This window comes from Pseudopipra pipra, chromosome 7, assembly GCF_036250125.1.
Source record: "Pseudopipra pipra isolate bDixPip1 chromosome 7, bDixPip1.hap1, whole genome shotgun sequence".
NCBI lineage: Eukaryota > Metazoa > Chordata > Aves > Passeriformes > Pipridae > Pseudopipra > Pseudopipra pipra.
This window is the reverse complement of record NC_087555.1, coordinates 5,055,662-5,082,161: the sequence shown is the minus strand read 5'-3', so window position 1 is coordinate 5,082,161 and position 26,500 is coordinate 5,055,662. Positions and strand designations below refer to the sequence as shown.

The window sequence follows — 26,500 nt, the reverse complement described above, 5'->3', positions numbered from 1 at the left end:
TCTTGTATGTTTTCCTTTTTCATTTAGGGCAAGCAGTCTGAAACACATGCCCCACCACTGACCTCGACTCTGACCCAGAGGGGCTGTCTCTGGTTGAAAAGATGATTCATTCACTCTGCTAGAAGGGCTGAATGAATAGGCAGTATTCAGACTGCAGAACACTTATCACTTGGGATTCCCTCAAAATTTAGGTCTGACATGACTGGGTCAGTAACCACGCGCTTTTGTTCCTAACTCCTTGAACAGCAATGTCTCCTTGCATCCTTCAGTGGTTCCCACAAATCAGGTCGATTTTTATGGCTTGCTAATTATTACTGCTAGACTTCTGCCAGGCTTCAGGATGAAAAGCAGTATATTGCTGAAAGCTCAGGGCACAAAACTTACAGAATAAATCACTGTCTATCTGGCAGCAACAAAATCCAGCCATGGCAGCCACCTAAATATACACATCTGGATAGTGCTGAACTTTACTTATTTAAGAATGGAAAGTTTTGTTCTGCTTTTGTTGACAGAGCATACTGAAGACTGCCAAAAATACAAAAAGAGAAAAAGAAGTAACTGTCACAAATCAGATTTTGTCTAGAGGTGTGTCAACATCCATCACACATACATTAAGGTTGCAAGGTTACACCTCTGGAGTTTGGCTGTGAAAGAAATGAGAGATGACTGCATAATCCTAACTGGGTCTCCATCTGCATATGTACTAAGCTACTGCCTCTCTCCACAAACATATTTTATTCTTCCCATTCCCTCTGCCTAGATTATCCCAGTCTCTACTGCATCAGCTGCCCAGCCCAGCCCTTGCCCCTGTAGGCTTCAGTCCCTCACCCAGGGCCTGTCCATGTTTGCTGTCCAGACTACAGCTTTCACCACTTCAGACTTTGCAGGTTTTATCTTCCTCGTACCAAGGTCCACTTCTAGGTCCTCTCCTGCAGTTTTCATCCCAAGCAGCAGCTTCCTCATTCCCCCATTAACTTCCAGTTTGCTTTCCTGGCCTTCTCTCTCATCCAGTCCCTCTCTACAACTTGCCTGCATCTCACTGCTTTCCCATCCCCACCTTTCCCCCATGCATTTTTTATCAGATTTGTCTCTTCTGCCCCGACTCCCTGCTTCCACAAGTTCTAGTTCGTATTTTCTAACTTTGGTTGCCTCTGCATCTGAAAGCATGGACTTCCTTCTCCTCTCCCAGAGACTATAAGCAAAGGAGAGGGAGATAATTCTTTTTTTCCCCCCACTCACAGTGATAAGGTATGACATGTACTGGGCTGGTCGGGCTCAGGGAGGTTGGAAGCAGCAGAGGCTCCAGCAAGTCTCTCCTGACAACACACTTTCAAAAGATATGTTGTCCCCATCTCAACATCAAGGTCACCAAAGAACTTCACAGACAAGATCTTGAGTTAAAACAGCAAACCTGGCTTCCTCAAGCCAGCCTGGGAAGGCAGCCTTGCTCCAGGAAAAGCTTGGGCCAACACATACACATAAGAGCACAACCCGAGCCTGACTGCCAGAGAGGAAAATTGCAGCCTAAGCCACAAAAAGTTTGGCAAAGCATTAATAGAAACAGGGTCTTATAAAGGAAAGTATCAAGCTACCTTAGCTGGCAGCCTCACCTATAAGATCCTGACCAGAAAATGGGTGACTGGATGTGCATGCCATGCTGAGACATGCACCAGCAGGCAGGATTGCTGTATCCATAGTGATGGCAAGTACTGCAGGTCTAATGGTCTGATTTGAAGCACAAGGTGTAAAAAGACCTGCAAAGACTTTTCTAGAGGCAGACAAGTCTTCTTTGTATCCCCTGAAAGAAAGTACAGGTTCAGTCAGGGAAAACCATAACAGCTTCCAACAAAGGCATCTCAAAGGCTTTGCTATACCCTCTTCATCAGCAGAGAGCTGCCTGCCACTCAGATCTGGGCTCTATTCCTGCCCAAACTCCTGCTGCTGCTGGAGTGGCTCTGGAGAAGAGCCAGCTTGGATGCTGGGAGTGCAAAGGGAACGGCTTTGGACTCTGGGCCTCTCTTGCAGAGAGTAATATAGTGTTCCTGTCTCCTGTTGTGGATCTCATAATCCCTGGTCCTTTCCTCTGGCACTGCCACCACGATGTGCCTGAGCCACAGCTGCCCTCCCCAGGCAGGTTCCAGCAATTCAAAGCGGTACAACATGCCAAGGCCTCCCCCTAACCTCTTTTGAGTAACAAGCAACAAGATACTTGTCGCAGATCCAGTCTCAAAGGTGCAAAAGTACCTGAATTTACTCAGCCTGGGCCCAGGTTTGCCCTAGCCAGCATGCAGGCTGCAGTACAAAAAGTTATACAGAGGTTCTTTGCAGCCTGTGGGACAAAACCTGTGCAGAACGGCAGGACATCTTGTTCTGAAGTCCAGACACCTCTCCACTTCCAAAAATTTTCAGAAGTGATAAACAACCTTTATTTTCCCTACATCTAGACTTGCACAACTGTGACGACACCCTTTCTTCTGGAAGATTTTGTTGCGAGGAGACAGAGTTTTCACTTCGGGAGGCTTTCTGCCTAAAAGGTAACTCTTTCTCAAATGCAGTTTCAATTCTTTCTCCCTCTCCCCTCCTCATAGCAAGAGAAATTTTCAGCCTCTCTCTCTGATATGTGAGAAGAGAGAGATAACTTTTACAGAAATGCTACAGGGCTGCTGTGGCCTGGGAGAGTCAGGGGGGCCAGCACTGATAATGCCCAGGAGCGAACAGGAGGTTTGCCTTTCCCTCAGGCCTGGTACTGCCTGGCAGTGCCAAGAAGTTTGTAAGTTTTTTTAATGTCTTTGCCTTCAAAATAACCCCCTTTTTGAACCCTTTCCACTGCCTTGGCATTCATGGGGAAGATACCTGCGTGTGTTCTACCTTACAACGACGTGGAACAAAACAGTCCCTACATCAAATGTTGAGCACCCCTACAGAACTGTGAAGAATGTACCCATGCAGAAACAGTAGGATACAAACTGCCCCCGTACCAGTGTGCCCTCCTTCAGTCTCACTCCTCTCTCATCCCCTCCACGACAAAATGAGAAGTGCCTTGGCATCCAGCCCATGTCCTGCATCACACCAACCTCTGAAACACCTGTAAGGACAGTGCCAAATCCTCACAGATGAACACACTGGTTCAGACATTGAGAATTCCTGAACAGTTCATGGATTGTCAAAGTTTCCTCCCATTGCACACCCAATTTCTGAACTGCATTAGGCTAGGCTGGCATTTGGGGGCATTTTTCCAGGGTACAGTATTGAGGTATTTTCCAGCATCACTGGGTACCCTGCATATGCACTGTCAAGAACAAAGAAATTATGAAAAACACTTTTTTTTTAACACAGTACTTGCAAATTATAAAAAGGAAGGACGCTGCTGCTGTCCTTTCAGCTGTTTCCAGTTTGAATCACTTTTCGTGAGGAAGGCTGCAGCACAAACTAGAAGAATGAAATCCTAAAAGCTCCTTTTCCTGAAGCACTGCTGGGATCAAACCCTGCTGTATGCATACCAATCGGCAGAGATGTTCAGAGAGGATTTACTCCGGTGCTTTGTCAGTGTTTTCTGTGAATATTAAAAAAGCCAAGAGATTTTTCTTGAAGCAAATTTTTGCAGTCCTCAACACATTTCAATTTTCTTCAAATTTCTGATCAGTTTAGAGAGCTTTACTCGTGAAGTGGGTATTGTTAACATCAGGCTAATAAAGACTACAATATCCACATCATTATATGTGACATAAATCCCACGATCAAGCACGGAAAATTACCATTTAAAAGATACAGCTGATGTTTCAAACATCACCTATTCAAATGATATGCTGCTTTGAAGAAGGCATTGCACTTCATTTTGGTGTTCAGCTTCCAAGGAGCATTGCTCATAACCACTTGCAGCTTCTGAAATACGGGTGGTATTCTTCCCTGTACCACAGCAAGAAATTACTACTGAGACATGTTTTTAAACAGAAGGTTTCTTTCTATCAATACTAAATGAACTCAAAGGTGACAGGAAGTTACTGTATAATCAGTTCTCTCCATATAGCTAATGCTTCATTGCTGTCTTTTTTCCCAATTGGGTATGAAACCCAATGTGGCTCTATTTTCTTTGGCTCGTGACATTCTACTGCTTTCTCTTCTGGTTTACCTGTTCAAAATCCCAAGAGTTCTTAATGTGAAAGATTTCCAAAGTCAACAAGGAGACTTATGAACACTGAACAATGCTCTCTTTATCATGCCAGAACAATCTCCTGCAGCCAGAAAGGTGCGGAAGGAGCTCAAGTTAGGGATGATCAGTGCAGCATTCACAGTCGTCTGCTCAGATTCCCAGAGCAGTTCTAAGTCAGTGGTATCAAAAACGGTCAGGGAAAATACTCTGCATGGCACTAAAACAATTCTCACTCACCTCTTCTTCAAAATCTCGATAAAAAAATTCATTGCAACTTAATTCCCAACATTCATTTTTCCATTTCAGGAACTGTCAAACAAGGAAGACACAAGATCATAAAAACAGGGGCAGCAGCAAAGCCCAGTGCTGTAGCTATGCTAGGAAATACAATAAGGTCCCTGGATTATCCCAACTCTGCAAATCATTGTGAAGTGTTTATGCAAGGCTAAATTAGATAGGAAACGGTGCAAATGGACTTTTATACACAAAAAAAAAAAAACAGTCTCTTGGCAGGAAAAAGTCTAAGCACCCAACATGTTCTTGAGAAGGAGGAAGAGCAGAGCAGTGCAGCCGTGCTGCAAAGCAGATCAATACCTGTGTGGAAAGCCAGAGAGACAAGGAGAGCTTTCTTCCCCATAGCCAAGATGCCTCTGTCCTTCCCCAACCCCTAAATGCAGCATTCTGTCTTACTGGTAATCCTACTTTCATGACTTTTCTGAAGGTATGGGCTTGGTCCTGCTGACCGAGCCAGGCATGTCTATGCTGGGACATCACCAATGTACAGCTCCTGAGACAATGCTGTAGTTCTTCAGCAGGTAAGCTACTCAGGGATATTTGGGGTGGGGTGTTACAGTGTTAAATCCTTCACTGTTCATATCCTGTAAGCAGGCTGTAGTAAAAAAAAAACCAAACAAATCACTGGAACTTCATGTATCTAAGAGCTGGAAATATCCAGTACATTTTCTCATTGCAAATCAATTTTTTTCTCAGCAGCTGAGTGAGCTGTATCTTACATTTTCTGGCACCCCCAGAATTACCAACCTGCATTCCCTTGGTCACTGCCTATCTGCAGGACTGCAAATACATGGCAGTATAAATTCATTAAGTGCAATACAGCATCAAACACAACTGAACATGACACGAGGCAAAGCACCAGCCACAATCAACTGATTCCCATGAGTTAGCATGTCTTAGCCATGTGGTGTTTACAAGATCAACCCGTTAACAGAAGGTGAAGCATTCAATTCAGATCCTTCACAATTTCATTTTAACACCTTTTTCCTGCTTTTCTCTGCAAATCTTCTTCCATGCAGAAATACAGGATAAATCCACAGAGCACTCTGCAGTTCCTCATGCATTTTCATGTGTGTTTTGATGGGGGCTCATGTTTGCAATGGTGAATCAAAACGTCAGTCAAAAAACCTGACTCCCTCAGGAATTACAAACATGACAACTGTGATGCCAGAATATATATAAAAGAACGAAATAGCAATATAAGAAGTACATTATACATTACTTTAATTGCACCCTCTTTACAGAAAGGACAACAATAGAACCTGGTAAAAAGATGACGAACATTTTCTGCATTTAGCAACACCTCCTTCCATTTTACTTCCTTGTCATCTCTGCACCAGAAACCCTGAAATAACCAGCATCACTGCAGTTGTAATGACTTGAACACCCACCTCAAGCACATACAGAAAAAAGCCTAATTTTGTAGGCTTTGGTGCTTTTACATTAAGTTTGTTACCATGAGAACTTGATTAAAATGCCACCCACAAGCTTGCAGAAGGGGGGGAAAACAACAACAAAGCCAAAAAAAATCTACTTTTAATCAGTGGTAGTACACTTGCTGCATTGCAGCACTTTCACAAGCTCCACAACCTTCTGCAGTAAGAGGCAGCAGAGATGCCCAGATAGATATATTTTGCTGAATACTTTATTCTGGAAAAAATTTAGCTGACAGTACGATTGTTGCCCAGTACTATTACACAATATTCCATTCAAGGAAGATAAAGCACACATACATGTTCTGCACCATGTTACAAGGCTTGTTTTGAAAACCAGAGAATTACATGTACGTGCAAGGTGGGGGCAGCTCCTGAGAGCCACTCAGGACAAGAATTTTTTTGGTGGTATCTGAGATAAGGCTATGAAACACTGCTTTTCCCCCCCCTCCATCTAATCAATTTGCTAGCTTTATAAATTTACACTGATTTTTATGTATATATATTTCTAGAAGCTCAAATGTTAGCACTGTATCATCTAGGCTTCTTGCCTTTTTTTTTTCCTTTTAATTTACAGTCTGATCTTTGGATTAATGGCCATGGACACTGCATTACTGCAGTCTGACTAGGATCCAGAGTTTGCAGAACAGGCACCCCAAGCCTACAGCCACTTCAAAGCAGGTAATTAGCACTGTGGCTGAATTAAAAGCCAGTAACAAACCACACAAAGCAGTTTGTTCAGCAGTGTACATGTTAAATGCTGCAGTTGATGCAGACTGTAGGAATGCCATGCAGCCAGTGGTGGGCCACAAAAAGGGAAGAGGCCCACACCTCTAATCAGAACAACTTACTAGCCACTTACTCAGGAGTCATGTCACACAGCTCTCTTAGAAGAGACATATCTACTCCTCCACAGAAGGGAAATGATTGTAATTAAGAGACTGGCTAGACTGTATCCCATCCCAGGTGAGAACAGAGTGAACTTCCCCATGAAAGATCAATCTCCCTCTCGAAGGCATTGTCTGTGCCAAAGCATGAGGCATCCTTAGACTTCAAATCCATCAGCCTCAAGGGGAAATATCTGTCAGCCAGAGAGAGAGATGGCAGGACTATGCCAGAAACCCTGGCTACTATCTTTTCAAGAGGGAAATGTAAACTAGGTTGAAAGAAGGGGAAAAAACCAGACCTTTGATATAACTTTGATATAAGAGCAGGCAGGTCTCCCAGTTCTTCACCTACATCTTTACACGACATTAGCAGCTGGTCTCTCCATTCTGAACGTGTGCACAGTGTGTGCACTTCAGCTGTACTTCCACCTGTCACAAGTTAAGCACTGCAGATGATAAAGGATTCCACTAGAGGAGGGGACAAATCCATGAACCAGAAGCAGTGGACACCATGAAAGATGGTGATGTCCCACCTGAATTGCACGGGGTGCAATGGGGAAATGGTACCTATGCTGGGGGAGGCATAAACCTCTTCCAGTGACATCAGAGGCGCTCTCAGAGCCATGCAAAAAAATACAAGTGTACTTGCTTGAACTTAGAACATCAGATGGGGAGTGTGGCATAACCTCTACCAGGCAAGATCCTAAAGGAAATTTTTTTACATCACTGTCAGTCATATTTTGGGGAGGAATTTTATGCAGCATCCATCATGAGTGATTTCATTGAGGTCAAGAGAACTACCTTGACTTAACCCAGCTCCAAATCTGGCACCCACTGGCTGCCTGGAGCTCCTACATCAACCCCTTCCTGTTCCCACACACTTCCATGGGATGTACACTATGAAGGCAAAACATGAGCAAAGCCTGACCCTACAAGACCATAGGCACATCATACCTGAGGGTGGGACATGGTTCAGTGAGATATATGGGAAGAGGGCTGAGGTGGGACGTGCAGAGCAACCAGAATTACAGCAGCCGTGGCTGAGCCCTATAGAACCTGCTTCTACACCTAGGGCCCACAATGCTGTGGATGTGCCAGTCTAGGCCAGCAGGAGCAGCTCAGACAGCCCCTTGGCTCTTTTTTGGCATAATTTAATACAATTATAGAAAAAATAATAATAGAAAAAACTATAGGAAAAAATGCATAATTTTCTATTTTTCCCCCCTCCTTTCCTTCTCTCTTTCTTTCTGCTAATTGCAGCGAATCTGGGATCATGTTCCCAAAGAGAGGAAGAGGAATGTTTACAATCATCCAAACATCCCAGTGACTAAGAACAAAACTTTTCTGTGTTTAAGAAAAAGCTTGGCTTATCCTTCATAGACACAGACTTTCCAGGAGATTAACAACATTAGAAATTATAAGACACTTTAAATAGATTTCCCTTTTATTATCTGTTGGCTGCTGAGACTATGATTGTCTCACCTCTTTGCTGGATTATTGTTAATTTATTATTTGCTGGCAATTTATCTTCTTCTATTAGGCATTAGCTGCATAGAATTCGCTAAAATTGACCAAGGGATGAAGAATTTCACGCACCGATGTAAGTGCCTTCAAGATTATCTCACTCAAAAAGAGGTTTTCTTCCTCCTACAACTGTGGTGTAATACAGATACTCCTAAATCACAAGAGTCTTCTGAAAGGCAGAACAGTTTTATGGTTAAGGCACTGAGATTCAAGACCAGAATTAGTCCAGGTCCCTGCTGTTCACCTGTCACCATGACCTCGAACTTATGAATAAACAAGCCCATACCTCAGTTTTCCCAGCTGTAAAACATGGATTATAATATTCATCCTGTCCGTAACTTGCCTATTTATGCCGACAACCCTCCAGGGCAAGGGCTGTCTCTTCCCATATGTGCAAGGATGCTCTGGCTTCCAACCAAACAAAACCTCTGCATCCAGATTTCAGAAAGTTTTGCTCAGGAAAGGACATTTATCAGAGACAGCATCCGCCTGGAGGTAGCACAACAAACTTTAAGCCACAAAAAGAAGACCCAAAAGGAGTCACTGGCCAATGACATCAGAGCCTGAGCGACTTCCAGAGCACACTGAGAAAGCAGAGGCACCTGGGATACATGTGCTTGACAGCTCTGGGGAACAGAGGCAGCCCTGAGCTCAGGCTGTCTAACAGCATGCATGTCTAACTTGCATGCCTAGAGCTCAGCTCAGACCTCCAGTGCTGCTGAAAGGGACCTTGAGCTCTTAAAACTCTCGATGGTAAGCCAGGACTACCAAGAATATCCACAGTTTAAAATATGGAGTGAAGTCTCAGATGAAGGTTGCAGCCCACAAACTACATTAAGGAGTCCCTGCTGTTGTTGTGAGCAGAAAAACAAATGAAAATGCAGATTCTTATTTCAACTCCATAGGGCTGTTGGCCTGACCAACTGGGTTGTATCTAAATTACTTAATTCCTTCACAGAATCTCCATAACACTTCCTACATCTTTCCTCCAGGGATCTATATAAAACTTGCTGCATTTCTTCTTCTGATGGATGCTCATTTCTAAAAATACTTTTACCAAGAACTGCCTTTGGTAGGAATTAAAAATGTGACACAACATAGTGCCAAAATTCATTTCAGAAAACATAAATCACAAGGTATGTACCAAGTTGTCAATACCAAGCTGACTCCACAACTACATAACAGGTCCTTAAAATTTCTCCCTGACACTGAACCAGTATTATAAACACTCTGCTTTGATTCTGCCATGTTACCTCAGCTGAAGACATGTGAAAGTACAAGCAACTCAAAATCATTTGGTCCCTAATTGTCTCATTCTGTTTGTGCTCTGGCTTCCTGTCTCTGCCTGTCTGCTGTGTCTGTCCACATCCATAACTGTGAATGAAACTGGCCAATTTCTATCATGTCTGACAGAAGATTCTAAGCTCCCACCTATCACCTCAGGAAATCCACAGATGGGCAAAGGAGAGAGAGGATATTAAGTGCTTCTATGAAGGGAAATACAAGAAGGGCTCATGCCGTGTTTCTCCTGTCTGCCAATGTCCTAGTGGTCTAATCAGTGGATGTGGAGCTCACATGCAGCCATAGCATATGCTCTTTCTTGCCCAATTAACTCTAAGCAAAGACAGAAGATAAAACAGGTGTTGGTCAACCTGCAGAGAATGGGAAGTCACTGCAGAGAAGACGTAGAAAGTTGCTGAGAAAATGCTACGTGGAACTCAAAGTACGGAGATCCCAAAGGTCCAAGGAGTAAATGGAGATAATTTAGTGAAGAATGAGAAGAACAACTCAGGGAAGGAAAGCCAAGGATGCAGGAAAGAACCAAGTGCTGTGGTTCTGAAAGATCACAGGAGAGAGTGTGGATCTTCCACGGGGAACCAAGGAGATGAGAAAACCAGTGGTACATGGTACCATAGGAAGGGAATACAGGGAGAGTTAGGGGTAGATTCAAGGTAGAGTAGTGATAAATATAACAAGCTCTAAGTAGAAAGTCAACACTGGATGCCACCCCACACTGACAAATAATACCCATTTATTTTATTTACAAAACAGTTAAATTGGCAACACCACTTCCAGCAATGAGCTGAATTCAAACTAAGAGGAAGTCCTGACTTCAGGCATTTCAAAGTACAGATGCGTTCTGGTAGGTCTAGGTACATTTCAGATTGCAAGAGAAGGTACTTTCATTACTTTACCAGATCTTCCTCAGTCAGGGTAGAAAGAAATAGCTTTTCTCATCTTTACTTGGTGTTTTTATTGCTGGCTGAAGACCAGTAACAAACATTCAGAACCTAGGGGGAAAAAGGGCAGGGGAGAGGATCCAATTCCATTCTAAGGGCAACATTTCAATGGAGCTGAACTATTTGGTCCATTTCTGTTCCTTGCTACACTGGCCAATATGCAGAAATACGGAGCTGCATTACTAACTGACTTCTGCGATACTAGAGAGAACAAAATTCCCAATGGAAACCATGCTAAAACAGTGGAGACAGACAAGAGATGAAGCTGGCCTCCTGTATTTTACAACTCATCATACACTGGATTTTAAGTAAAAAAAAACCAAATACAAATAAAATAGGCTGTAGGTTGCATAATGATGTGCTTTCATGCTGACACATCCCAGGTGAACTGCACCACGTGAGGATGGTTCTCCATCCACAACTTGCCAGCGTGAACTATGGAGTCTCCCAGGCACTAATCACACTGACAAACGTGGTCTCACCTGCGTGCTGTCTGGTTGCTTACACCTCCACACCTCTGTGCAGATTTGACTGTCAACTCTTTTGGGTCTGGAACAACTCTGCTGTTTGAGCACACAGCATCTAACACAACAGTGATCGAACCCAGACTTGGACACCTAGTTACTAATATTATGGTAGCTACAGCAATGAATTAATGAAGCATTAAGAATCACAGCAAAAGCTGTTGCACACAGTATCCAGTTCCCAGGCATGCTGCCATTTACCTTAGACTTGATCCTGTCGTGTCTAACTCTGTTTTCAGCACAGAGTGGATGTTCTTATGATTTTTAGCAGGGAAACTGATGCAGGAGTAACTGTACAGGCGAGCAAAACACTTTTTCTAGCCCCAAAGAGGTCATAACTGAAATAAGGATACCAGGGAGTTGTTATTAAGGGTACACTGCAGAAAAACCTTACAAGTGTAGGTACAGGTAACATTATGAATCACTTGTTGAGGCAGGACTCTCAGAGTGCCTTGCAATCTACCCCAGATATCCCACACAGACATGGCAAAAGGCAGAACAACTGGCAATCCTGCAGTCTCCTAATGTAAAATTCAAGGATGATTTGACGACACTATGTCTGTAATGTCAGGATCTCACTTCTCACATCAAGACCTCACCTGAATACGAATTCCATAGCGTGTTACATCCCTCTCCCTGCGTAATTATTGCAGCTGCCCGACGTGTCATGGCTAGAGACCGGACTGAACATTAACCTCCTGCTTCAGAGGGATTAAAAATAAGGGTAAAAAAAATGACTCATCTTAAGGATGACAACTACAGTATTTTTTGGTCACAATTATGAAAAGTTTTCTTTCATCAACTATGCTGGAAAGAACATTAGGATTCAAACATCTGTTCTTCCCATTAAGTGTTGCTACTCAATACAAACGAATCTGTTTCTCTCTCAAACTCACCTCATGGAGAATGCTTACAGCACTCCCATTACTGCCACTACCTCTTTCAAAAGCATGAATACCAACACAACTGCTTAAATACACATAACTCGACACTGACTCTGAGTATCAGGTTCACTAGCTCTCCATGCAGGGGCTGGGATGCACTCAGTGACTCCCACAACAAAGCCATTTACAATTATTAAGTGGGAATGGGATAGTTTTTTCTTCGAGTGCTTCACAGGCAGCACTGACTTCCAGTCCCTGTCAGTGCTGAGGCAAAAGCACATCCCTGTGTGCTGTATCTCCATCCTGACACCAGCCAGAACCAGATACTTCATGGGAAGTTTTCAAAAGGATGTCCATGGCAAAAATTCAACTGCCTTTAGGAGAGCTGAGCTTCTACTCCATGGTGTTGAGTCTTCTTACTCTCCACATCATCCAGGGGGAAAAACTCACAGTTATGAGAATTCAACATGAGCACACCAGACTGGTTCTTGAGCTACAGGAAGGATTATGTTGACTGACGGAGATGAAGAAGCAATTGCAGTAAGTGTTCACAAAACCAAAATCCAGCTCAACAACTCACCTTCACCTTGCTTAATTTTGCCCCTCTATAAAGTCACTTAAAAGTACAGCACAGAAATGGAAAAGCTCAGTATCAGAGTTGGCTGCTGATCCTGATAAAGGTATCAAGCACAAGCTGCAACACAGAACACTCCTGTCTCCCTTCCTTACCAATCTCTTCCTCAAAACTAAATTCCTTTGCTCATCATGACAGAGGGAAAAGGAAGCATAACATTTCCCTCTTCCTCTCCCCTCCTGGTCTCTCTGGCCCATCTCTTGCATCCAAGGAGCTGAGAGGAGATTTCTAAAAAGCTGCAGCAACTCAAGTAACCTCTGCCTGTCAATTCCTGCCTGAACAGTTTTGCTTCTCAGCTGTAAACAACTTTTAAGTATTTATTAGTGACTCAGCCTGCTACAGAAGAGTATTACTAACACCACCATCACAATTATGATTTGATTGTGACAGGGGACATTCTCCTTCCTTTCCATTGCTTAACAATCATGTCTGAATCCTTTCAAAATGTAGCAAATTCTACCTTTGATAGCTGACAAATACAAGGAGTGCCGTGCTCAAAATTGCTTGTTTCAAAACAGGTGTTTACAAATGAATGAAGGTGCAGATAATGGCTATTAAGATGATCAGAAGAAAGGAGAGAAGAGACAAGTTGATTAAAAAATTGATGACAGCCCTCCTTTCAAAGGAGGAAGGAGACAGATTGATGCTAAGTGATAAACACAAAGGTGGAAAAACCAAAAGCTAGTTTGGTACGAGGACCCCGTGGCCATTGTAAGTTTTAGCTGGAAGCTGAAGGTTTCTTGCAGGTGAGATTGCAGAACAACCTACTGGCTGGCAGGAAACTAGTTTTAAGAGGAAGGTTGATGAAGGAGGATTGGATGCCACACTGGCTGTGACAGCAAGTGTGCTAAGAGTCTTCTTCAGCCCTGTGTCAGAACCACCCAGGTGGGGCCTCCTTGCAGCTCTCTCAATGCAAAGCAGGAGACAATCAAGCCAGCTGCATGGGAAGACAATGCCAATAACAACACTAAGCTATACCTTGCACCTCTGCCCACTTATAATCTTTCCCTAGTGCTACAAAGATCACTGACAAAATAACCAAAAACTCTAAGTAAGCAAAATGAAAAAGGAGAACAACATCTCCAGAACTTTTGATTCTTCAGAAATTAAGCCAAAACTACTTCTGCAGATACTACAAGAAACCCTTCTAATGACTATCAATTCATATCCCCTTTCCTAAAAACTCTCTTAATCATTGCTCACTGACATCTTTCTGTACACTGTTAACTTTCAACCACCGGTGAAGGAAATTTCTAAGTCTGAAATACAAGCTATGGTGTGCTTAAAGTGCAGTCATTTAAAGTGCAATTAGCTCTCTGTGAAATTCATCTAAGATGCACATGTGTCCAACGAGGCTCCAGCCTAATCGAACAAAGTATTGACACACAAACCTGCTCCCTGAGTGCTGTCCTCAAGGCTCTGCTCAGGATGTCTGCTGCCAAGCTGCCTCCCCATCTATGTACCTCTCCTTCTGAGCATCAGTAGGTTCACAGTAGAAAAAAAAGTGCAATTAACACTTATACTCAAAAGGCTACTCAAAATTATTCGGAATCTCAGTGTGACTGAGCCTCTGGAGGGTGTTAAGAGTCCTCCCCTCCTGCTTAGAAACAGCCCCAGATGAGCGAATTGTCTCGGTGCCTTCCCATTTTGGGGTCCCTTCACAGACCCACACAGAGAGACAGCACAATGAAAAGCTCATGCCAGAAGGAGATACTGAGTTTGTTCACAACACACAGGGAACGACAGGTCCAGTGGTCAATGTGGAGTCACTACAGCCACTCCAGAAGCATTAGATGCAAAACCACACTAGCAGAGAATTCCATAACACTTCCAAAGCTGAGCCTTCAGCAATAAATGCTGCAAACAGGCTGTACTGACACCACAGCTCAGAGGGACACGAGCTTTATCACCCATCCCTGTAGCCCTCTGTGACACCTTGTTGATTCTGTTACTCCTCCTTCCCATCCAACACCCCAGCCTTGGGGGATGCAAGGGGGCAACAAAACAGTCTCCTCTTCCTGAGCCCCCACATCCTGTATCACAACATTCCCTGTGCCCACCTGTGGCATATTATTTCCACTGTTAATTCTCACTGTTAGTCACTCAGAGACAAAGGGACATAGGAGAGACAGCAATACTCACAAGACATTATGCTTAGGTTTTATCTCCTAACCACCAATGCAGTGACCTTGTGCAGAAAACACTAGTTCTGATGTGTGATTGTTTCTCCCTCTATTCATTTTGGACTCGCCCACTTTTTAAACTGTCTGTGGCATCTCAGCAGTATCAAGAGGATATGGGGCACTCCATTCATTACTCATTTCAAGAGCAGTAATTTAGGCCTGTGGGACCTGCAGAGACAATTTAAGCCTTGTACAGCAGACATCTGAGAATTTACTTTATCAACAGTGGAATATTATCAACAGCAAGACAGCGAATGCAATAAAACTGCCTGTTACTTTAAGCCTTAAAAGCTAATTTAATCCTTCATTTAGTACTCGCACGCTGCTGCAAGGGTATTCCGGGGCCATGGGAAAATTCCTGAAGCTTGTAGGATCATTGTAAGCAGCCTTATGGTGCCCTGCTCCCTGACAGACGCTGGCAGGGAGCCAGCCTGCAGGCACGCTGGGTGCTTTATGTGCCCCCAGGGAGCCAATGCCAGGGCCATGGTGGCTCAGGCCCTCCCGCAGTTCGCAGCCCAGGAGGTGAAACGGTCCTTCCCAAACTGTATGGCTTCCAGGAGAAGGAGTAGCACCGAAATTTTGGGAAACAATGAGAGGCATCTTAAACCTCCTGCCAGCGGCAGGAGTCTCAGGGACAGGAGAGGCTGGCAGACACAACCTTTATGTGCCTCCACATGGCAGGGCTCTGCTGCCACAGCTTGTGAGAGAGAAAAGTTCACGGATGAAAAGTAAACTGCCTGGTAGCTGTGTGCCTGCTTTTTACAGCCTACAAACCTAGAGAGCCAAATTTGACCTTCAGTTTTCATTTCCTTCAAATTCATACATCCAGGAGAGGTTTCACACAGAAGTAAACTAGGGGCTGGTCAGGAAATTCATACATTTATAAGCTTATAAAAGCTCAAGAAGTCCAAAACCAGCCTTGTACTCAATACATACACACAAAAATGCATATGTGCATGTCCACACAGATCCCAGAGCATATACTATTACTTTTCTTCATCCTGTAGTATCAGTTTCCCTTCCTTTACACCTGTGCTTGATCCTCATATTTTTTCATCATTAAGTATCCTGGCAGCCTCAGGCACAGACTACTTGAGGAGAATAGGGGAGACTGATTTTGCTCACAGTGTAAGTTTAATTTCACAGAAGAAATGTGTCCTAAACTAGCATAATCCAGCACCTTCCTTTTTATTAGTGACAACACAAAGGTGGTAACTTATATCAGCTGAATAAAATTCTTATGCATGTGTATTTGTTCATGCTACTCTTTAAACGATGCAGAGTCTGAGCCTCTTCTAGCTTGTTGAGCTGAGATCCTGGGGAGGGGACCACAATGCTGTTATGCCTTACACAAACTTCTGCAGGCAACTCCTGTGCTCACTGAAACCCTCTTGTTTTGCTTGTGTTGCAAGGCCAGAGCAAACACACTACCCCAGAAGATTGGAAATATTTCCCCCTGCCCTGCCTAAGTGAAGTTACACCAGCAGAAGCTCAGGCACTCTGAGACCCTGCTCACACCACATTTCTCCCTCACACTTTGCATGTAGATTTTCAGTCAAACTCCATTCCCATTTGCTGAAGTCTGTCTTTGGCATTTCAAACTCATGCTTGTGAGAACAGAAACTATGTTCTCTTGTAAATCAAACTGAAATGAATACATGCACATACAGAAATGCTGACAAAACCAGTATCTGCTCATCTACATTACAAAGGCAGCACAGGTTCTCTCTAACACAGTCTTCTGAGATAGGAGCCTCCTGAATGTTTTCTCTTGCCCAAAAAGGAGAAAAAGTGCATTTTTTTTATCTAACCCAATGATTTTCGATTCTGGAGATGTGGCAACATTATGGTTGTGATTACTCTGCCACACCACTCTCATATTGTCTGTGGTACGACTCAGTGCAGTGGCAGGAGACAAACCAGAGCAGTGTGCAGCAGCACCGTCATCTCTCTCAGATGCTCTGCCTTTGTATCAACACCATCCTACAGACTCACACAGCTTAGGCCCTTTCCACTCAGGGCTGTAAGCAGGTTCTTGCTTAGCCAAAAGCAAGACAGCTGCTTGGACAATGGGTACAGTGACTCCTATCAGACGCAGGAGGCTTTTAAAGTATAACCCAAGGCATATTACAAAAGCAGACACTAACCCAAGAAAAATGAAGTATTCCAGGAGCTAGAGGAATTTTCTCAAGCCTCCTCCATCTGTTGAAGCAGCCTCCTTGGGAAACTATGCTAACAAGTTAAAAGGTCGTACCTGTTTAAGCAGATGGTAGGATGCTGTGTCTGGTTGTTAAACAATGGAAACTCTCTGTTCCTATGAAGAAATAGAAAAATACACACTCTATTTAGTCTTTATGCAGTGAATTTAACATAAATTCAACACTAAAAACACTATAAGATGCCATTACATCTTACATGTACACTTCTGTCCAAGCCTTTTCCTCTCAGCTTTATTTCCCAAAGCTCACTTGAGACACGTTAATTCAGATCCTCTGTTATGTTCCGCCTGCTTTGGGACCACCAAGGAGCTGCTTAATCCCTAGGCCTGCCCTAAAAAAAGCTGGCAATGGCTCTAAAAACCTATCCGTCAGAGCAGGCAAATGGAGCACAGCACAATTTCAGCCAGATTCCCTCCACTAGAAGATCTGTCAGGGCTGCTACATGCACAGTCTCTACTGCAGGGGAATCCCAAGAAGGAACCAGGAAAGGGGTTGCAAAGATGCACAGAAAGTAATGGAAGAAGAGTAAGAACCACCCCCCCCCAGGCTTCCCAGTATAACACTTCAAAGCAGCTGAAGATACAAAGGCAGAGAACTACTCCAATTTCTTCTTAAAACTGTTTTTCTTGCCTAACTTGTAGTACAGAGTCTTAAGTTTTCTCCACTTTACCTGGGAAAAATAGCAAAGGTTACCACAGATGTTTGTGACCCTTTTTAATCACAGAGAAATGCCTGGGCACTAAATGTATTTAGCTTGCTGAAATAGCCTCTGCATGCCCTGCTATACATCCTCTCTCCTTATGCTAAGTTTTTGGTCAGAGCACACTGGGGAAAACATCACAGATGCAAGCAGCAGACAGACACTGAAGGGGAGACACTTTCAAGGAGAAAGGGGTCTCCTTGCCACGTGTGTCCTTGAGTACCCCCCAGGTATTATGGGGACAGCTATCACCTATATTTAAGGCTGCAGCTTCTCAGGTCCAAGACACTTGTAATTTTGATGATTTTAATTGTTCAGAATTAAATCCCAATAAATGATATGACTCAAGCTAATACTTTCTTTTGGGAGTTGGTTGTTTTAAAGCTTCAGCAAGAACAGGCTGGGCATTCCCAGGAACTAGAGGAGTGAGAAATACATGACTGAACCAAGTTAAAAAGGACAGTATTAATGATAAAAAGTAGGATGCAAGTATGCAAATAGAGAGAATCATAATGCATGGGGACTAACCTTAAGCTAGAGAGCTGTTCAGGCTTTTCCTATTTCCTGGACTCACTCTGAATTAGTCTCCTTGCCTCCAGCATGACACTGGCATGAGGCTGTGCTAACTGTAGCTTTCCACCAGTTTGTCCAGTTAACATCCAGCAAGAACTGAAAGATTTTGCTGCCCTGAGGGGGAAGGTTTCAGATGGTTCTGACAGCAAATAAATGAAAAGTGACTGCTCCACCTTAGTGCAGAGGCTGTCAGCAGAGTATACCATTCAATTACAAGCAATAATTAGTTACAGTAAATGAGCTATGTGGAAACGAGGCTCCAGCCAGCATCAATTCTATCCACCCGCAGGACGAAGAGGAATGTTAAAATAACCTAATTAAATTTTCTCTGGCTCAGCAGAAAGATCGATGTTCCTGAGAGCCGAGTGCTGGGCACGCGGTGTCCCAACAACCCTCCCATGTGTCACTGGTGCAGTACAACCAGGCAGCCACAACCAGAGGAGGTGGAAGCACTCCTCTTGGGAGGGGCAAACAAAGGGAACAGAGGCATTCAACAGGGACATTAACAGAAGGGTGGACACGCCTGCAACACCTATTCCAGATGGTCAGATGGCATTTTTACCAAAATCAAACTGTGCTTTGCACTTTCATTGTCTATTCTGCCACCACTGAGCATGTGTTCTACTAACCTGAACTGAAATCTCAATCACCTCTCTGCTAAAGGTCAGCTGCAATGAATGTGATATTAACCAGCAGCAGAATACCAAAAATACCAGACAATCAAAATACAGATGCCAGAAGTGGGCAGCAGTTTTATACTGCCCCAGGACTTTCCTGGAGACAGGCTGTAATCAGCATTTCCACCTCTTGCTGACCGAGAAGAAAATGATTTGTTTCAAAGGTTCTTCCCCTAGGAAACAGAAGAGACACCTGCCCACACAGAGGCACCCACAGCTCCATTCAGGGCAGTTATCCAAAAAGCAAGAAGTTAACATTTAAGTGCCTGGTCAGAACCTGGCACTGCATATATCAATGGGGTTTTCCACTTCCTGCAAGCATCTTCTAATAATCACTGTGCAGAGTCTGTTAGAAAGGGTTTCTTTTTGTTTGTTTTTCTCCCAAACCCTCTTGCTTGAGACAGAAACCCCTGGAGAACCCATCCCAATAAGGAATTTACTGAAACTGGCAGTGTCTTTAGAAGGGCTCTGTGCTCCAGTGAAGGGACATGCTGGTTTGTTGATGCCCTGGAGCCAGGACAGCAGGAGATTGTGCCTTGGCTGCTCTAAGCACCACCTTTCACAAAGGACAGGGTACAAAACAAACGAGTTGTTTTGTCACTCCTAATGGAAACCTAGCATTAATAGACTCTTTAATGTCGGACGTGGAAACCTATGTCAGGATATGCAAGCTTATCACAACGAAGAAAACTCAGTCTTGTTCACAAATACAGGCTGGTAGGTGCATTTAGCACACATTTCCTGTCACTGAAGTACACTGTACAGATTCTCTGTTAAGGAAGACTGTAACAGGTCTGGACAGCCCTAGGCTGGATGCACTGTGACTTGGCACCAAATGGTCAAGGAAACCTGTTTATTTTGGCTCTGCCATTTGCCTGTGGATCAAGCATGTCACCAACTGCATCCTACTTCCTCTGCTATGTATATTAGGGATTGCATTTCCTTTTTTTTTGGCGAACAGTTTGACATCTATCCATAAAAACTGATAGAAAAAACACAATGTGCATACACACACACACCCCCCCCAACGGCGGAGGGCTGAGGGTCTCTTTCATGCACAAGCTATTTGTAACTATTCTTTGCTAATGTGCACCTACTCTTGCTTATCCTCTTATCAAACATTCAAAACCAACTGGATTGGTAGGTTCATACATTGTATTCAATTTAAAAAATATGTCTTTTAAAGGATCTGCTTCCCTCTCTTTCACTGGGCGTGTTCAAAGATTCCTATATGACCTACCCAACAACACACCTGTTCTGCACAGTTATCTGCCATGAAAATCATAAAGACTAAGTGCATACTTTTCCTAAGCAATTCCACTTGTTCCCCTCAGAGAGGAGCTATTATCCTGAGGGGTCAGCCCATCCACCGGAGGCCCTGACTGTACCTTGCAGAGATCTATCAGCTTCACTGAGCTGCCTGCAGAAACGCATATTTAGGATTATAAACTCTTCAGTCTGGGAGCTTGTCTTCTGCCACATATACCCCCAGAGCAACGTACATGCGATGATAAAAGCCTAAACTGCCACAAATTACTTTTAAGCATTTAGTGCTTTGCCCAACAATGCTGTAAATGGATCCGATCCATCAGCACCAAACCTTTCCACATTCTTCCTTTCACGCTCCCTCCTACTTTCCATGTGCCCCATGCCTTCCCCTTGGCAGCAGAGGCTTAAAATAAGATAAACATTTTTCAAAGGCATGCAAAGAAAAATAATCTGGTATCTGGAGGGCAGAATTCACTACAAGTTTATTATTTTTCAGTTTCCAAAATGCTACGGAATGAAGGTCAAATATATCTGAATTTCAGCTGGTGTTGATGCCGACAGCGAATGTCTTTAAAGCACTGCAGCTAAAGGAGGCCATTGAGAGGCCAGCTTATGGCTGCTGGAAATTGCTGACCATCAGCACAAGTCAGCAGCTTACCCTGGCTGCAAATGTGGCCCTGAAATTCAGAAAGGACTGCAGTAGATGTTGCCTCAACTTGAGAATCAAACATCCACATCAAATTTTTCAGTAGGTGAAAAGAAATTTTTAAAACTCTTCAAGTTGAGAGAAATCGATTCGTGGGGAAAAGCATCTTGAGGTTGCTACTGCCAGTCTGAGCAGCTCACAGCCATGAAGGTAGAGGAGGCAAAGCCTGGCTTGGTTCTGACTGTGAGGAGGAGATGGGGAAGATGAAAAGCCCTCTCAGCATCCAAGAATCTTGGGTAACTGGAGCCTGAAATATGCAGCAGACAGGAGACACTGTTCAATCACTTACGGAAATCAAGGTTAGCAGTGTCAGCACACTTGGCTTGAGAGGAAACAGTTTCCTCATCCTCTTGGCGCAGAAGTAGTGCATTAGTGGCCGCCAGTAAGGAAAGATTAAAGAAAGGAAACAGAGAAGGACAAGGAAAGCAAAGGATAAAATGAGTATGTCAATATTTTCACAGCTTGCATACAGAAGCCCAGCTAGGACCCCAAGGGGGTTTTGTTTCAGGAACCTCAGAGACAAGAGACAATTGCTACATTTGATGAAAATATAAGGTGTCTGGGTTTTACAAGTGGTGTCTCTAATAGCTTACCTGATTTTATAACTAGCAGGGAAAGAAACTGTTCTGATGACAATTCCTGCTAAAGGTATTTGAGGCATTTTGTCATGTTTACTGGCATAGACCTGTCATTAACACTCCACTTCTCCCAACCACAACTTAGTTCCTTTGTAGTTGCTCACTGAAGACAGGTCTGGGGGCTGTTTTCCTGGTCTTGTCAAGATGAATTTTAATACGTACTGCTTGTAAGGTGTACCACCTGCTATTTTATATCTACAATTTATTGTATAATGAGTTCCTGTAAATTCTTATGATAGCTTAAGAGACTTGCAAAATGAATTGCTGGCACAGTTCATCAGCAGAGCAGTCACTGAGTTCCTCTTGTCACCCTCTTCGGCCACAGCTCTGGCGGGCTCCCTCCACAGAAGCATCTGACCTCCAGGGGAAAGGTCATCATAAGACTCTCACTCCTAATGGAGTTGCTGGCATAGCAATATAACACAGTTTTTACATTTGCTTTAGGAGGCCTCATCTATTTCAGACACCCATTAAACAGTTGTATGGACACAAGCTATATCTTCACATGATGGAGAGGAAATGCTTACTAAAGATTCCTTTCTGGACAGGGACTGTCTGTTTCAGTCATTTAGTGAAACAGAAACCAACAACCCTGCAAGTTGGTATCCAAAAGAAAATATTTATTTAAGATCTGGGACTAAGAAATCTTCCACCTATCAGGGACACACCATCCTCACCTCAATATCACATACCAAAAGACATGTTTCCACACTTTGGTCCAGCACCACACACAAGAGGTCCCATAGAAAGTTGGAGACTTTTCCGTTAGGGACACAGCTCTACATTCCCCATGCCTCTTGGGGCCAAGGCATTGATAAACACTACTAATAAGTTTTAGGAAGTTATTGTGATTTTTTTTCTTTTTTTTGTTAAAATTTTTTACGTGAACAGCAAAAAGAAAATAACCTACTTCCCAATAAAGGTACTGTACTACGTGCATCTTATTAAACACTGCATTTAATCTGTCTTTGGACTCACAGCACTTTCTAAATCAAGCCCCAGCCTTAAGCAAGCTCATGGACGCAAATCTAAGAGTGTGCATTGAAATCAGACTGTTCCCAGGCAGAGCTCTTGCAGTGGATAAAGCCAGGATGTGCCAAGCTTGCAGAGGGCTTTCTGTCCCAGTCATGAGTGACAGACACCATCACCAGAGAAAATCAGCCACTGCCTTTCATCTCCTTACAAAAGCCTTGACAGCCAAGCTGTTGCAAATCAACAAGTATAGGAGCCTTTCCCTCAGTCATCACAGTAATTCAGAGGGAGGAAAAGGGGAGGGAGAAGAGTAGGAAAGCAGAGGGCCTGAGGGGCTGGGACAAAGTGTCAGGACAAAGCATCACAATGGGACTGACAGCTGACCAGAGCCATTTTGGCTTTGCTAAGCATGGATTTAGGGAAGCTGAGCATCTGGACGAGCCTGGAGTGAGCACACAGCACAGACTGGCCTCAGGTCTGTGCTGCCTGCACTCCCACTCCAGGGATACACTCCAGCCCAGCAGCAGCGAGGGCATTTTCTCAGCTGCTGCTGCTGAGTCCTGTCCTGCTGGAGCGGTAGGACATTTGCTCCAGAGGGAAAGCAACAGCAGGCTGCTCCATGCTGAGCTCACTGCTGCTCCAGCTTCTGGGCTCTCTTGTCCAAAGGGAAAGGTGCATTTCCTTTCCCTACAGTATCCAGGACTGTAACACAGGTCTAGCCCACGCGTGGGGTGGAGGAGAACAGACCAGGCAGGTGCAACAACCACCTTCCAAAGGACAGCACATTTCACCGTTACTGAGGGAGCAGGAGGGGGCCTCCTGCCACTAAGAAATTAAGGACATACGAGATGGGGTTAGAAAGCAGGAGATGCTGCACTGGTTTGGCTCCATCCTATTGTTTGAGGATCCTTTTCTGATGTTCTGTTCATCCTGAAGGTTTTCCTGTGATATATCAGGCAGATGGAAAATTTTCTCAGTACCACAAATACCTAGGAGTCAACCTGGTATATCAGAGGATATATCACTTTTTTCCGGCTCAGGATGGGTTTATTTTCTTGTCAACGTATATTGTACAATTTAAGGGTGTCAATAAAACTTCACAAGATGATTCTGATGAAAAAGTAATTAAATCCCCTTTAACAGGCTTATAGACTGTGGGTAACAGAGCAAGTTACTGCCTAAGACAGGGACAAAACCAAGGTCTCTCAGCTGCTGCCTCTAATGACAAGGTTGACACATATTCCCAGCATCGCCCCTGGTGTAACAACGGTGTGCAACTCTAGAATCCTGCAGTAACCAAGTGCAGCCTTTTCCCAGTGTGCCTGTTAAAACAAACTACCCAACGCCAGGAGAAGAGCAACAGTTCAGGATGCAGAGCTGCTCTGGGGAAGCCACGTTAGCCTATGGCGAGTCCACAGCCAACTATATATTATCTCTAATTTTAAGTGCTCTGAAGTTAACTCTGAGGAGTGGAGAGCAGGCTGTGCAAGCTGTGTGGTATCCATGGAAACTGAGCCAAAGCTGCGGTTTTACACTGGTATGGATGTATGTAAGGCCCAAAGCACCTTACTAAATAGGGAGGGGACACAGAAGACATCGGCTGGAACGCATCCTTGAAGGCACAGCTCCAATGTTGTGGCACATGTGCCACCAGAGACATCCAAGATAAATATAAATTGCATAAAAACACTGCTTAAAGACCTCCACCTGGGAGCAAACATGACAGGCGATGCAGTTCAGGTTAGCCAGCGTTCCCAGCCTTTTAAAAGAAATTTTGGTACCATACTTTGGATTTTCTGCTTCTTCCTTCTGCCCAGTTTAGAGCATCCCAGCCAACCAGTGGTGTGGCAGTGCTGACCACATCCCATGACACATTATGGAAGTTTTACTGGCACTATTTTGGAATGAACCACATCACTTTGCTCAGGATCACACTGACAAACATTTCACACACATTCCTGTATGCACTTCCTCTGCACAACAAAACTGCAGAGCAAAAGCTCCCAGAGGCTTTAAACCTTTTATCTCTTAAATCACCTCTAAACTGCTTATCTCCATTAGCAATCTGGAATGCACAAGTTACCTGTCACAGGGTGAAGGGGAATTAAGTAAAGCAAAGTCTTCTGGTGGTTGACAACGGGAAGCTTTTTGCTTGCTTTGCTGAGGATTTTCCAGACATCATCTGCCTGAAGGTCTGCACCTCTGGAGTCCCTACAAATACCCACCACCACTCCCAGCACATCCTAGCTAAATCCAACATACAGTATCGTTTGACTTTCTGCTCGACCAAAGTCAACGCTCATAAAAGCTGAGTGTCTCTCCCAGGCTGGGGACTGCTGAAGGAACTACACCTCCCATTAAATTCCTCTTAGTATGCATCCTGTTTTGTGGAAAAATAACCTACTGATGACTCATGTAAATGAGCAATGCTCCATGCCAGAGAGAATATGATACCAGAAACAGCCAGGAAGAGACGTTGCCACTGTGAAACAGGACTCACCAGCAGTCACATAAGCAGACCCAGAACACAGGATGGTTAGCACCAACACACCCACAACCAGCCTTCAATGTTTTCCCTTCATTCCACTGTCCACATGTTTCCTCCCTCATCCTTGTTAAACTCTTAAGAGCAGCAAACTCAAGCAACATTTTTCTACCATCAGGCATTTGGTAAGAAATACCAATTTCATTAAAAGATGAGTGATGCTTATGGGACATGAGTCCCACAAGTGCCACAGTCACGTGGTCCCCAGAGGTGTGACAGTAGGAAAATTGTCCAAATAGACTGAAGTATGATAGCTCTCCAGTTCCTAAGAGCCTCAGGCCTCAGTCCCAGGATTCCCTAAAACAAACAAACAAACAAAAAAAAAACCACACCAAAACCCCAACCTCTTACTTTTGTATCTAACAAAGAAACAAGGAAAATACTGGCAAAACCTCTTCTCCTGCTGCCCTAGTTACATGAAATCCCTTGTCTGTTTGCAGCAGAGTACAGGTGGGTTCTGCTGATAAGAATTCAGGCAAAGCTATCTTGCTATATGCAGGTAACAAATCTGTAAATAAAGTGCTGGGATTGGGCAGAGGGATGCCATAAAACAGAATTTCAAGCTGGGGTAGAGGCTCCAAAACAGGCTGTGGGTGTTTCTTGAGAGGCTGTCAAGGCTACGTTCAAATGTCTCAATTCACAGCAGAAACCTCTCACCCCTCTGTTCCCCCAGGGTCCCGTGAACACCCTTTGCCTAGCTCACGTACCCTGCACAGGCTCTGGAGGATGAATTCCCACAGAGCCTCCTGCAATTCCGCACGACCTCAGGCAGGCACGGTGCTCCCCAGCAGATCTGCCACCTGCAGATCCCACAGGCACACAGGACCAGCCTCACAGCCTGGAGCAGCCACCGCCCTTCCCGTGCTCGGGGTTCACGGGCACTCGCAAGTGCATCCTGTCATCAACCCATTCTGCCTCTCTCCTCTAGTAAGAAATTCTACTTTATTTTCAGGACTCTTTCCCAGAGGATGCAGGCAGCAGGACTGGAACAAAACAGTGTGGCCATAAATAAAGCTCATGACACAAGTCTTGCTGCTGCCCACCTGACTGTTAGGTTTTTTTCCTCCTCTCATTTTTTATTAATTTGATGGTTCTTTTGCTTCTGAAAAACCATGGACTGGCCTTGTCCACATGCTGGGTACATGGTCAGCTACTGGAGTGGTCCCCTCACACTATGGGGACCCTCTGAGCTCCAGCAGCAGCAGAATCCCAGGCTGACTCAGTGCCTTGTTTGGCCTTGCTGAAACAGGAATGTTTTCAGCTGGGCTGAGGGGCCAGGCAGGGCAGTCATGCTGCTTTTGAAACCCGAGTTAGTGTTTTTTTACTGTGCTGCACTGAACCAGGTGGGAATTCCCTGGGAAGATCAGAGCTGCTTGGCACGGTGCTGCACTGATCACCAGTGTCCAGAGCTGGCAGAGATCGCCTTGTCAGGTCCCACACAGTTCCTG

General features: G+C 44.2%; 1 protein-coding gene across 50 annotated transcripts in view; it reads right to left on the bottom strand.

Annotated features, from left to right (window-relative positions):
- Positions 1–26,500, bottom strand: part of MAP2 (microtubule associated protein 2) — a 221,861-nt gene that overhangs the window by 86,748 nt on the left and 108,613 nt on the right. For 43 of the 50 annotated variants that reach the window (XM_064661893.1, XM_064661892.1, XM_064661914.1 and 40 more), the window contains one exon: positions 17,008–17,067. The exons of the other annotated variants lie outside the window; for them this stretch is intronic. The gene's annotated coding sequence lies outside the window, so the exon portion shown is untranslated. The remainder of the gene's footprint in view (positions 1–17,007; positions 17,068–26,500) is intronic. 50 annotated transcript variants of the gene reach the window in all.